General features: G+C 43.7%; 1 long non-coding RNA gene across 2 annotated transcripts in view; it reads left to right on the top strand.

The window, feature by feature from the left end:
• The window catches only part of LOC149469522 (uncharacterized), a 141,114-nt gene that overhangs the window by 83,305 nt on the left and 45,630 nt on the right, over positions 1-12,179 (top strand). The gene's annotated exons all lie outside the window — the stretch shown is intronic.

Genomic DNA, 12,179 nt, shown 5'->3' with positions numbered 1-12,179 from the left:
AACACAGTAGCTTTCTACACCATTTTCATAAATATGGTTATACTTTAATTAATTGATATATTAGCTTTTCAATTACTAGGTTCTAATTAAATAACCTGGGGTTAGGTTTTTAAGCTAATTATCTTGTTAATTGATTTATATCGACTAATTAATTTGATCTAATAATAGAAACATACTAAAAGAATATGGGGGTTACCACAGCTGACCCCGCCTTCTGAAAATACAAGTTGTCTGGTTGTCATGCTAAAGCTGGCCATTCACGATTTAAATTTTGTCTGGTTCCTGATGAACCAGGCCAAATTCTCTTCAAGGGTGACCCTGTCTCCACTCTCCTGCCCAGGGCCGTGCTAGACTATTTTGCGCCCTAGGCAAGACCAGCTACTTGCGCCCCCCCAAAATAAAATATAAATAATTTTAACAGTAGAAAATATTAAATCAACAAAACAAGAAACTGCTCATCAGACCAGGCAACATTTTTCCAATCTTCTATTGTCCAATTTTGGTGAACCTGTGTGAATTGTGCTCTGTTTCCTGCTCTTAGCCAACAGGAGCAGCACCCAGTGTGGTCTTCTGCTGCTGTAGCCCATCTGCGTGTTGTGCATTCAGAGATGGTATTCTGCATACCTTGGTTGTTTGAGCTACTGCTGCCTTTCTATCCTCTCGAACCAGTCTGCCCATTCTCCTCTGACATCAACCAGGCATTTTCGTCCACGCAACTGCCACTCGCTGGATATTTTCTCTTTTTCGGACCATTTTCTGTAAACCCTAGCGATGGCTGTGCGTGAAAATTCCAGTAGATCAGCAGTTTTTGAAATACTCTGACCAGTTCATCTGGCACCAACAACCATGCCATGTTCAAAGTCACTTAAATCCCCTTTCTTCCCCATTCTGATACTTGGTTTGAACTTCAGTAAGTCGCCTTCACCACATCTAGAAGTGCATTGAGTTGCTGCATGCGATTGGCTGATTAGCAGCTTGTTACCAAGCAATTGAACAGGTGTATTTAATAAAGTGGCCGGTGAGTGTATGTTGATTATCTAGGTAATATACAGTATATTGTATGTTGTGTGATAAGATGTTTGCTTATGTAGGTTGATGTGTATGAATGACTGGTTTGATCTGAACTGATTATGTGTTTGTCAGGTGTTCCCTTACTTACTGTACTTTTACTTAGTGGTTTGCACCTTTCCTACTCGGGTGTGGAAATTTTTTTAAAAAACTACTTGTCCAGGGACTAAATTGGGGTCCCAATCTGCTTGTCCTGATAAAAAAAAATAATTTTACCAAAATCGTATTTAAATCTGACGTGCTTTTAGGAATGTCTGGGGCTTTTAAAAACAAAAGGGGCTAAACTTTTAATGTTTTAAATATTGCGCTGTTTATCTCCTCCTCCTCTCTTTCCTGTAGGGAGCGGAGAGACCTTGCAGTGTAAAGGGTGCTTGTCAGGAAAGGGGATGTTTTAACGCTTGGCAAAAGCGCATCCTGCTGAGCGAGTAAATAAGGCGACAGCCCTAATGAGAAAAAAAAAACCTTTATTCCTTCAGGTTACCCTCACACATGGAAAAACTTTGGTGCTCAGTACCAGCACCTGCTGAGCAGCCAACTCAAGCTCCGTTGTCCGCTCCGTTAGGTCCAGTTTACACCTCAGCATTTTGGGATTGCAGCAGAATCACTGCGATTCTGCCCGCAATCTCAAAACACACTACAATCACAAAATGCAGGTTCAGGTCTTATTATTTTCAATGGCACCTAAAATGCGATGTCGTTTTGCCACAATTGGCTCACAGTTTACTCCATGGCAATCACGGCAAATCACATTGTGTGAAGCTTGTTGCCCAAAAAGGAGCAGCAGCTTCTTTTGGGCAAAAAGCTTCACGCGATGCGATATACCGTGCAACAATTGCAGCAAAACCGCACCACATTTTAGGTTCCATTGAAAATAATCACACCTGAACACGTGTTTTGCGATCGTGGGCAGAATCGCAGCAATCCCAAAATGCCCAAGTGTTAATGGAGCTGTCCTGGTTCACACATACGCGATTCTGGATGCATTTATAAATTCACAGATTCGCATGACAGGCTACATATCATGTGTTCCTATTGAAGTGGTTCACACAGATGTGATCCACATGCATTGCATTTTGAGTGCTGTGATGGGAGTCACTTTGGGTGTGGGGCCCGTGGAACCCAGCTCACTTTGGAGAGGTGGGGAGACCCCTGTCTCAGATCCCCATATCCCTCTTATGTGTAAATCACCCTGTGCCTGTTAGGGGTACAGGGTGATCTGTCCTATTATTGTGTGGGCTTTGTCTCAGACTGTGTAGACATGTTTAGGAGATAGGTGGGGGTGGGGGTTGTTGATTGTTTAATGTTATGTGTATTAGCTTAGGTGGGGGTGGGGGTTGTTGATTGTTTAATGTTATGTGTATTAGCTTAGTGGGGGGGTTGTCTCCAGCAGCCCTCCCTCCTGATGGGACTGTCTGCTGGTGTTAAGTTTGAATACCTGTGTGTCTCTTGTTACTAAATGTAGATTGCCCCGCCCTGTGTCATTATGCATGGAGGGGAGATTTTCCCCTAAGTGTATATATCTTGTATCTGTGTTCAAATAAACTAGTCTACCTCCTGGTTTACTTCAAGACTGGTGTCAGGTCGGCTGTGGTGTCTGTTGTCGGTGTTCGGACGGGGAAGCGGTAATCTAACAGAAGTACCCAAGCGCATTCTGGGGTCGGTTCCGTTACAAGTGCCATTATGAAAAATGTCCTGTGCAAGTTTGTAGCGCACCACTACCACATTTGGGTCCCCCCTATAGTCCTGCCCAGCCAGTCATTCAGTATCTTTCCACACAAGCTCTCATCCGTAGATAGAAATCAGTCCTTGCGTTTGTTTTGTTATTTTATTGAGGGGATTAGAACTTGGATAGGGTAACGGGTGTAGGATGCCCAAGGGAACCGAAATCTGAGGACAACTTCCTGAACTATTCACAGCTTCTTTTCTCTGACACAGTCTCTGTTGGAGTGCTAGCCAGCAGCTCCAGTTGTACTACCCCAGACCCAGCAATCTGGAGACTTTCTTCCTGAGCAGGGGATCTGGCTCCTATTCCTTTAAATAGGTAGCAGTCACTAACAGAGGGCTAATCTGGTTTCCCACCAGAGTTCTCCTTCCCCTATCTGCTCAGGGGGTGCAGGTGTACTCAGATCCTCTCCTATACTGCTTGCGGAATGGCTGCTGCTACCAGGCCTATCAGCTGGGCTGCTCCTTCCCTGCCATACAGGAGGTCCTAGGTCAGGGGGCCAGTGAGTCCCGAGTTTTCCTCCTTTCCAGCTCCAGGCTAGCAGGCAGGCCCCATCCCACTAGGCTTCCTGACAGCCTTTCTCCTCCAGTCTAACATCTTCCTGCTCCATACTCTCTCCACCACCACACTCCTGCTACTGAGCAGGCTCTTCCACTTTTAAGGGAGTCCCAGCCCCTTGCTAAATGTCCTGTTGGGGATTGGCTGAGGTTCCTCAAGAGTGTAGCCAGCCACTCCTCAGATCCACCCACTGCCTCCAAGGCCCTCCTCCGAAAGCCTCAGAGCAGGGGGAAATTCCAGAGCGACTGACCTGCAGAGGCTCTCAGTCCTGACCATAATTTTACCTCTCTGACAATCTCACCTGAGCTGCTTATCAGCTCCTCATGACCATCAGAGTCTAGCTCCCCCTAGCTAAACTAGGAGGGTGTGACACAAGTGATAGAGTAGAGTGGCATGCAGAGATAAGTGTTTTGCATAGGATTGCTTTTGAGAGGAGTTTTTGCTTTGAAATGAATGGAGGGTGTTTTTGCATTGACACCAATGGGAGGCGTTTGTGCATTGAAGTCAATAGGGGGCATTTTTGCATTGAAGTCAGTGGGAGGCAGTTGTGGAGAGAGAGCCGGCAAAATTGCACCTGTACTGAAATTGCACAGAAACCAGAATGAAATAGCAATTTCTGTACACATACGTGTGAACCCAGGCTTAGGAGGCTGATTGCCCATAGCAGGGCTAAATGTAAAAAAAACCCACCTGCTGGAGCCTGGAACTGTGTTTCGTGGGGCAATATGAAAAGTGTATCCCTGATACTGTGTATTGCCAGTTAACAACACCAGTTTAGGCATTGCTTCTGACAACTTGGCTATTATCGGCTATATAATGAGTGTTCTTATGCTTGAACATCTTTATTTGTGCAAACAATCTATCTGTGAGCAATGACAGTCCCTGATGAACAACAACCAAGTAGGGCAAGAGCCTGCCTAACTAGAGTTTAATTTGAAAGTCTAGGTAGGTCCTCATATTACATTTTGTCAAATATAAAGTTGATTGTACAAAGATTGTACAGTCATATCTTAACATGTATGGTGAGCTTTAGAGGTCTGACCTGCATTTTAGTGCACTGTTAAAACATAGGTCAAGGCATAGACAGACAGGAAACAATTGCTTTCTGTGTGTCCCATTCACACTACAACACAGCCCAGAGCTGTGCTACAATGAAATGCAGACATGCTGCATTTTATTGATGTGCACTGTACAGCAGCACAGCACCTTGAATGAAGCGTACATTTTGTACATTTTAAATAAAGTTTGTACAAATCAACAACAAAAAACAAACCGGGAGCTGAGTTTTGCACCACACTGTCCCCTACCATAGCTGAGAACAGACCGCTGCCAGAGCAGTAAAGCGCTATGGAAGCTGTCCGCTATAGTGCAAACCCAGTCCTAGCCTGGGTTCACACTGGTTCAGTGCGGAATTTGTACCTGTTTCTGTGTGAATTCTGCACCGCATCATAATTGCACCCCATTCGTGCGAATTGCTGCAGGTGTGTATGTTAATCATTTGCCTACTGGGCTCTTATACCCCCTTCCTGCCCAGGCCAATTTTCAGCTTTCAGCGCTGTCGCACTTTGAATGACAATTGCGCGGTCATGCAACACTGTACCCATATGACATTTTTATCATTTTTTTCACACAAATAGAGCTTTCTTTTGGTGGTATTTATTCACCGCTGGGTGTTTTTATTTTTTGCACTATAAACAAAAAAAGAGCATAAAGTAAAAAAAAAATGTTTTTCTTTGCTTCTATTATAAAATTTTGCAAACAGGTAATTTTTTTCCTTCGTTGATGAGGCTGCACTGATGGGCACTGATGAGGTAGCATGGATAGGCAGCACTGATGAGGCTGCACTGGTGGGCATTGATGAGGAGACACTGATGATGCTGCACTGATATGCTGCAATGAGGATCACTGATAGGCGGCACTGATGGCTGACACTGACGGGCGGTGCTGACTGATGGCGCTGACTGGCAGCACTGATGGGCGCAACTGCTGGGCAGCACTGGTGGGTGGCACGGATCATCAGAGCACTGATCATCACTGCCCTGATTGTTATCGGCAATACTTTCCTCACGCTGTGAAAACGCAACTGTATTTACTCCTTGATCTGCTGTGTCATTGGACACAGCTGATCACGTGGCAAAAGGCCGCTGTGATTGGCCTTTTACCACATCATGAGGACACAGCGTTCACTGAGATCGCCGGGTGCGCGGGAGGGCGCATTCTGGGAGGACATCATATGACGCCCTCCCAGAACTGGGTAACTGTGTTGTAGCCATCATTCGGCTATAGCGCAGTTACCAAGTGGTTAAGTTAACACCCCAAAATCGTTTTGCAATACGCGGTGCAATGTGCAGAATCAGATCGCATGGGTGTGAACAACCATGCGATCCGATTTCTAGTTTGGACAAAAAAAGGGTCCTGCACCTTTTTGGTGCGGATGCGGTGTGATTTGAGCCATACAAAATGTATGGCTCAAATCGCACCGTACAGAATTCGCATGTGATTTGCACAGGAATACGATATGCCGCTTCGCACAAGTGTGAACCCAGCCTTAAAGCTGATCTCTAGGCAGATATTAAATGACACAATGTCTGTATTCTATAAAAACATCACTTATTTTAATGCAATTAGTATGAATACCTAAATTTGACTTGATTTTTGTTGACAATCAGGGGTTGACATGCGTTGAGACAGATTACTTCATCAGTCTGTTGCTGCTGCCTTACTATTCAATCACAGGCTGGAAGTGTGGAGGTAATCGGGCTGTGTCGCTGCAGAAAACTCAGGTCATCAGCCTAGTTGTGCTGCCGCTATGGCTGTGTATATCTGAATGGACGGAAATAAAAGCTATTCGGTAGGTAAGACAGCTCTCTTATAAGCATTTCTTCTGCAAATTTAGCCGTTTGCTTAGAGTTGAGCTCCAGCCATCACCTGTGATAATTGGACAGTGATTATATATTATTATGTTATCAAGTTCCAACGGCTTACTGAAAAATTTGGTTTTAGCAAGCACCAATCATGGAGAAAATGGAACACTAATTAGCCATACTCGAGAAGTACGTCTGTCATCCTGGTCAGAAAAATACAGCGGGATCACCTGGCAGACTGGAGATGCCTTTTAGGCCGATGCCTCATATTCAGTGAGACCTTCATTACCACCCTTAAAAGCACTGTAGAAAAATCGTATAGAAGAGTGGCATGTATGGTTTGTGCTGTGGCTGAAGCACACGAATATATTTTATCACAGAAGCGGCGATTGTAACTCTAAATTGGATTTTTTCCTTCATCCTATGAATAAAGCTCTGTTGACACGAGCTGGAGAGAATCAGGAGGCAGTCACGGCTCTGCCTGCTGCCCAGCTTCCCCCGTGGCTGTCTTTTCTTTGTACGCAGGACCCGGTCTGTCATCAAGGAGCCTGCAGCTCTTCCAATCATAGCACAGCTGCCTGCAGCTTAGGAAACAATGGAGGCTTTTCTGCTTGTGACCTAGAAAACCCAAACCCGCTTCTCTGTGTGTGACTGAGGGAGCGGGCCTGAGCCAGCAGCTTTCTGGAGCTTTTTCTGCATAATGTGGAAACGCAAATAAATCCCCTCCTGCTTCTGAACAATGTCCAGAAAGTGGCATTTCATTCCGGGCCGCCTTGCATTTCTAGAAAAGGCAAAATAATTAAAGCTGCTGGAAGACTGTGTGGCGGAGATCTTGGCACAAACGAAAGGCCACCGCTGAAGCCAATTCTGAAAACTGAAGCTTCTGGGAACATAACAGCGGACATTCAGTGTGAACTAAAACCCCGAGCAAGACTAACTTCAGTCAAAATTGAATTATTCTCTTCATTTAGGGGTTCAATTATGAATGATCAAAGCTCTGTCCATGTAATTAGGAAACTGCGCCTTCTATAATTAAAATGTTAAAGACTGATACAATATCACAATTTACCCAATTTATTCATCTATATACAAATCACTAATGTGCTCATATAAAAAAATGTGCTAAGCGGAAACTAGCTTGGTACCAAAAGCAACTAAAAGGAATCATTGTTTAGATTCTGCTCTGAAGAAATGGCAACTGGAAGATAGTTGGCCTTTATGGGAAACAAATAAGTTTCTTGTATTTATTTTTTTTATACATAAGCTCTTCAATGTATTTTGAATACTGCTAGTATAAATACCCAAGGACTGGAAGAGAGGATGCCAGCATTCTGAGCCAATCAACCTGCAGTGCTTTGCACAGTGCCCCCAATGTATCACTAGAAGAAGGAGAAAAATAAGTTAATGTTCCTTCATTATCAAATCACAGGATGGGGGTGGGTAAGGGTCCAAGTTATATTACGTAATTGCAGTAGAAAAAAGTGAGTTCAGCTTCCTGGCTGCGCTGTGTGGTTTGGGTACCTGGATCTGACTGTCTGCTAAATAAACCTTCTTGCCAGGAAAAATAGTAATATATACAGATCAAACTGTGCAAATTCCCGGTACCTTTGTCATACAAAGGTGAAAATATTAAAGCGGAGCTCCACCCAAAAGGGGAAGTTCCGTTTTTAAGCCTTTGTCCCCCATTCCCCATTAAGGATTTGGGGAGCTGGGGGGGGGAGCGGGTACCCAAATTTGACAGGTACCCGCTACTACTTCCACTTTCGGAAGCGGAAGTTGTCCTCCCAGTAGTCTTCTGGGACCTGTCACATGTACTACGGGGCCATTCACAAAGCACAGTGCCTCTCGCGCATGCGCAGTGGACACCCAGCAGTGAAGCCATAAGCTGTCACAGCCGGGTGCCCACACTGAAGATGCCAGCGCCAGGGAGAGAAGACAGCTGGTGAAACCAGCCGTGGTGAGGACACCACTGGATAGAAGGACAGGTAAGTGTTTGTATTTTAAAAGTCAGCAGCTACAGTTTTTGTAGCTGCTTACTTTTATTTTTTTTTATTCAGGTGGAACTCCGCTTTAAAGAGGATATCCTCTGTTCTCAAAAAAATTTCAAAATAAAATATTGTGCTATGTATAACAATAAACTTCACTTATTGTGAATGTACACTATGAAGTCACCCTCTATGGAGGCTCCCTCTGACGTCATCGCGTGGTCGGCCATCTTGGAAGCATTTTTTTTTAACCACTTCAAGTCCGGACACTTTTACCCCCTTCCTGTCCAGGCCAATTTTCAGCTTTCAGTGCTATCACACTTTGAATGACAGGTCATGCAACACTGTACCCATATGAATTTTGTAGCATTTTTTTGAGATAAAGCTTTATTTTGGTGGTATTTATTCACCACTGGGATTTTTATTTTTTTTGCTATATAAATGAAAGTACAAAAATTTTTTTAAAAAAGTGTTTCTTAAACAATTTTGCAAATAAATAATATTTCATCATAAATCTTGGCCAAAATTTATTCAGTTATCTTTTTAGTAAAAAAAATAACCCAAATTAGTTTATAACCAAAAATTATAATTAAAAAAAATTTTTTTTTACATTTTTATTTTTTTTTTAATATTATTATTTGTTTTTTTTTTTGTTTACATACTGTCACCCTAGCAGTACAGTGTCACCATGGTGACACTGTACTACGTGTGGGGGGTGATGAAGATTTTTTTTTACACTGATTGCTTTTACACCCATAAAGGCTGTAAAAGCAATCATTTCTCCTTCTCTCTGGCTGCATTCTTGCAGCCAGTGAGAAATACTGTGTGAGCTGTGATTGGTCACAGCTTGTCACATGGTACAAGGCTGTTGTGAATAGCCGCCCTTGTACCATGTGACCTCTGTGATCATTCACAGATTTCACACGTAGTAAGCAATAATGTCAGAAGTGACATCTTGCTTACTATTCTGCATGTGATCACTGATTGGCCAATCAGTGATCACATGATCGGGACCTCGCACAGAGGTCCCGTACGACGATCGGTGTTCCACTGTGTCCGGAGGACACAGCGGGCACCGGATCGCGGTGCTGCACGCTTCCCAGGGAGCGTGCACAGTCCAAAATGGCGGGCGCCGTTTATGAACGGCAACACGCCCCTGGACTGCCACCGTCCGACTGCTTATATACAGCGGCCGGACGGCAAGTGGTTAATGCTCTACAGTACCATACAGTTTGTAGGTAGGATTTTTAGTTGCGCAAATAAAGGATTGTTACTTATTGCACTATGAGAGGCATGTTTTTTCTTTTTTGAATATTTGGCATCGTTTTGGAGCTCACATTTTGGTCTTTTTGAGGTTTGGTACACTTCTTATCTGGGCACGGCCTGGAAAACTGGATGATATCCTGTACTGCAATGCTGGTTGAGACCCCATATAATTAAGGGGTCTCTGTTTCTGGTAAGCCTCCATCTATTTCACTTGGTGGTGGTGCACGGGGTGGTGAACATCCGGAGAAACAGAACTCACGATATTAAAACTATATTCACAATATTGGAATACGGCTTCACCACTGATTGTGGAGCTTTATATTCATACGGACTTTGTGTGTTTGCATGGATTACATGTTACTGTTTATTTGTTTTTTTCTGATTTGATCACTTTTCATAGATTTGAGTGACTTCATAGTGAATGTATACAATAAGTGAAGTTTGTACACTATACACTACTATTTATTTGTTTTCACTGATTTGATTGCCTTTCATAGGTGTGAGTGACTTCATAGTATATATGCACAATAAGTGAGGTTTATTGTTATACATAGTGCAATATTTTATTTTGAAAATAGTTAAAGTGGTTGTAAAAGCATAAGGTTTTTTACCTTCATGCATTCTAGGTGAAAAACCTGCATGCACCTTCTCCCCCTAGCCCCCTTATACTTACCTGAGCCCAATCTTGATTCAGCGATGTGCATGAGATCAGAGGCTCTCTCGGCTCTCTCCCTCTTCATTGGCTTCCGCTGCTGTCAATCACAGCCAGTGAGGAGGGAGTGGAGGGGGGGTGGTCATGGTGTGTGTGTCTTATAGATGCTCGGGAGCAAGCATGCACAACTGACACCAGAGCAAGCAGCTTGCTATGGGGGTACTCAGTGGTGGGGTGGGGCCAGGAGCGCCGGTGGGGGGCCCCAGAAGAGGAGAGTCGGTAAGTAGAACATGTTTACTATTTTTTTTAAATAAAAAATTACCTTTAAAATAACTTTAATACATATACAGTGGGGCAAAAAAGTATTTAGTCAGCCACCAATTGTGTAAGTTCTCCCACTTACAAAGATGAGAGAGGTCTGTAATTGGCTTCATAGGTAGACCTCAACTATGAGAGACAAAATGAGAAAAAAAAATCCAGACAATCACATTGGCTGATTTGGAAAGAATTTATTTGCAAATTATGGTGGAAAATAAGTATTTGGTCACCTACAAACAAGCAAGATTTCTGGCTCTCACAGACCTGTACCTTCTTCTTTAAGAGGCTCCTCTGTCCTGCACTCATTACCTGTATCAATGGCACCTGTTTGAACTTGTTATCAGTATAAAAGACACCTGTCCACAACCTCAAACAGTCACACTCCAAACTCCACTATGGTGAAGACCAAAGAGCTGTCGAAGGACACCAGAAACAAAAATTGTAGACCTGCACCAGGCTGGGAAGACTGAATCTGCAATAGGCAAGCAGCTTGGTGTGAACAAATCAACTGTGGGAGCAATAATTAGAAAATGGAAGACATATAAGACCACTGATAATCTCCCTTGATCTGGGGCTCCACGCAAGATCTCACCCCGTGGGGTCAAAATGATCACAAGAACGGTGAGCAAAAATCCCAGGACCACACGGGGGGACCTAGTGAATGACCTGCAGAGAGCTGGGACCAACGTAACAAAGGCTACCATCAGTAACACACTACGCCGCCAGGGACTCAGATCCTGTAGTGCCGGACGTGTCCCCCTGCTTAAGCCAGTACATGTCCGGGCCCATCTGAAGTTTGCTAGAGAGCATTTGGATGATCCAGAAGAGGATTGGGAGAATGTCATATGGTCAGATGAAAGCAAAATAGAACTGTTTGGTAGAAACACAACTCGTCGTGTTTGGAGGAGAGAGAATGCTGAGTTGCATCCAAAGAACACCATACCTACTGTGAAGCATGGGGGTGGCAACATCATTCTTTGGGGCTGTTTCTCCGCAAAGGGACCAGGACAACTGATCCATGTACAGGACAGAATGAATGGGGCCATGTATCGTGAGATTTTGAGTGCAAACCTCATTCCATCAGCAAGGGCATTGAAGATGAAATGTGGCTGGGTCTTCCAACATGACAGTGATCCCAAACATACCACCCGGGCAACGAAGGAGTGGCTTCATGAAAGCATTTCAAGGTCCTGGAGTGGCCTAGCCAGTCTCCAGATCTCAACCCCATAGAAAACTTTTGGAGGGAGTTGAAAGTCCGTGTTGCCCAGCTACAGCCCCAAAATATCACTGCTCTAGAGGAGATCTGCATGGAGGAATGGGCCAACATACCAGCAACAGTGTGTGCCAACCTTGTGAAGACTTACAGGAAATGTTTGACCTCTGTCATTGCCAACAAAGGATATATAACAAAGTATTACTAAATACTTTTTTGCCCCACTGTATAGGTAATTTAGCAGTATATTTAGCTATGTATCTGGAGTTCAGCTTTAACTTTTAAACACTTTTTGTAAATTTGCTGAGCAATTTTCATTTTCACCATGATATACATATTTGCCTTTCCGTCCATCAACAGTGTGATATGGAAGCTTAGGATCACCGCCAGCTGCTTGTAAAAGTGATGGTCTTCATCATGTAAAAAAACAAGAAACAAAAATATATCTTTCTTCTTTTCTTTCTACAATGGAAAAAAACACTTTATTATACTAGCCCCACACTGGAGTTTCCTGTCTGCTTCAGGGGGTATT

Source organism: Staurois parvus, unplaced genomic scaffold (genome assembly GCF_062004578.1).
Source record: "Staurois parvus isolate SC_StPar_1 unplaced genomic scaffold, SC_StPar_1.0 ptg000068l, whole genome shotgun sequence".
NCBI lineage: Eukaryota > Metazoa > Chordata > Amphibia > Anura > Ranidae > Staurois > Staurois parvus.
This window is presented reverse-complemented; position numbering and strand designations above follow the sequence as displayed.